We start from the raw sequence: 2,520 nt of genomic DNA, 5'->3' as shown, positions 1-2,520 counted from the left end.
GTATTGTGGAGAAGGCATGAAGGCACAAACATTGGCGAGAGGTGATGCTGAAAGAAATTGGAGCCCTAGAAAGAAACGGAACTTGGGAGAAGTGTAGGATACCGGATGGGAGGAATGCAGTCGGATGTAAGTGGGTGTTCACCATCAAACGAAGACCAGATGGATCTATATAGAGATACAAAGCACGACTACTCGCAAAAGGATACACACAAACCTACGGGGTTGACTACGATGAGTATATAAAAGTAGGACTCAAATTTCACTAACTTTTTCAACTCGTTTTTCATTACATTTCTTAAAACACATGTCCTGTCAAAGTGTGACAATATATATATAGAATTACGTGATTATTTATTATATATAGTATATAAATATATAGTAGGAGTAGTAGTAGAAGTGTAGTGGAACAATAATGAACAGAAACATATGAGGATCAATCAAGTCATCAAGATGCAGGGTGGGTGACAAAGACACGATGCTCCTCCACAAAAAAACCCCTTTCAAAATCAATCGAATATGCCCTCAGCCGGATATACCCCCTCGCACCCCGTAGAAGGCCGATGCCGCTGATCACCGGCATCTCTCTCTCACCCCATCACGTTCAGTGTGCTGCCGTTGAACCTCCCCTCGGTGAATAAGTAATTGTATACCATGAATACCCTTAATTCTCTCATACCGGCATACATGTGCATCCCCTGAGCTCTTCCCACCGCCCTCGAGCTCAGGTTCGCCCCCCCGTCAGCAAATTGTCGAACACCAACGTCTCGCCGAACCTGTATCGGTAGGTGTTCGTGGTGGCGGCCTACGCCACCATCAAGGCCGACATCTCGTTGCCACAGAGGTAGTTGTGGAAGTAGAAGCGGAGCCGCTCTGATCTCCTCCACATCTCTCTCTTGGAGAGTTTTGTAGACAATTCTTGGGAGCTTGTTGAGAGGGGAAGGGCTAAGAAAAGGAGGATGATGAGAGAGAACTACTCGCCTTAGTCCCTATCATAAGACTGGTCGAAAATGATAAAATGTGACTTTTAATGAGTATCGAAGGAAATAGTACATTAAATTGTCCGTAAAACATTCACAATGGGATGACTCTCTCCACATTACCATTCCCTTATTTTCTATATCAAACAATTACTCTTACAATATTTAGACGGTCTCTCCCTTCCCCTCTCACTTACATTTACATTATTAATTCAAAATTCATACCGTACTAAATGCATAATGATCACAATTTAAGTATATAATTTCAATAATAAATAGTACATAATTAATAATTATAGTATTCAAAATTTTAATAAAAAACCTAAATGCACAAAAAAAAAAACATGTTAACGAAAATATAAATAAATTGCAGCCCCTTATCTCTTTCCCCCGTTTCTATTTCTTCTTTCTTTCCACCGTCCAGGCTGAGCATCCATGGCAGCCCCACCATCCACCCTCCTCCAGCACCACGGCAGGGAACACGCAAACAGGAGGATTCTCCCGCCTGTCACCATTCCTTCCTACGCCGCCCCGCCAGTCCCACAAAAGTCTTCGGGCATCCACAGAAGAGGGGACGCCCGATGAGCCTCCCTCTCCATAGGATGCTCAAAGATTGTTAATTTTGAAATTTTAAAAAATTAGCATATTTAAATATAAACTCTTCCCAAACCATAATTTTATGATATCTGACTTTTAAACATTGAGCACCGAGTTTATTGATGATTGAAGTCATCTCATCACACGGTAATAGTTAATACTATGTCATTCAATAAATGACGGCTTTTTTTTCTTTTTCTTTTTGTAATGGGATGAACTTAGGCTTTTGTGCGAAGTTCCGACAGTTCAAATAACGCTAGATCAGAACTAACGAAATACTCCCTCCGTCCCATAATAGGAGTCATTGTTATTGTGGGCACGAGGTTTAATAAATGTAAAGAATAGTTGGTTGGAAAAGTTATTGGAATATGAGACCCACCTTTTTATATTGATTTTATTATAAAATATGAGTGTTGTGAGTTAGTGGAATGTAAGATCTACTTACCATTTATGGTAAAAATGAAGCGTGACTCTTATTGTGGGACGAACTAAAATGGCAAAGTGTGACTCTTATTGTGGAAGGAATGGAGTAATTGAAATGACATCATCTTGAGTATCTTTTTTTTAAACATAGCTACCTCGCCATTAAGAATATCAGCTCTTAATGTGTGTGTGAGTTGATGAATAGGTAGAGAGAAGTGGCAGACGCAGAAATGTTTATTAATAGGGGCTGGGATTTCTAAATTTTGTTTTGAAGTATACATTTTAGTAATGTAGATAATTTGTAGGGACATTTACATTATAATTTACACTAAATTTGAATAAATTTTAAAAAAAATTAATAGAAAAATGTAAAAAAAAAAAATTTACTGAGGGCTTAACCCCACTATACTTGGGTTCGCCCATGGTAGAGAGGTTAATGTATGAAAGACAAATAGATGATGTTGATTAGCGGAGCGCGTAGACACGATACTCATCCACATAAATTCTTGTTTCCACATCATCC

This window comes from Salvia hispanica, chromosome 5 (assembly GCF_029641045.1).
Source record: "Salvia hispanica isolate PSC_SH4W2 chromosome 5, Shi_PSC_v1, whole genome shotgun sequence".
Lineage (NCBI taxonomy): Eukaryota > Viridiplantae > Streptophyta > Magnoliopsida > Lamiales > Lamiaceae > Salvia > Salvia hispanica.
This window is presented reverse-complemented; position numbering follows the sequence as displayed.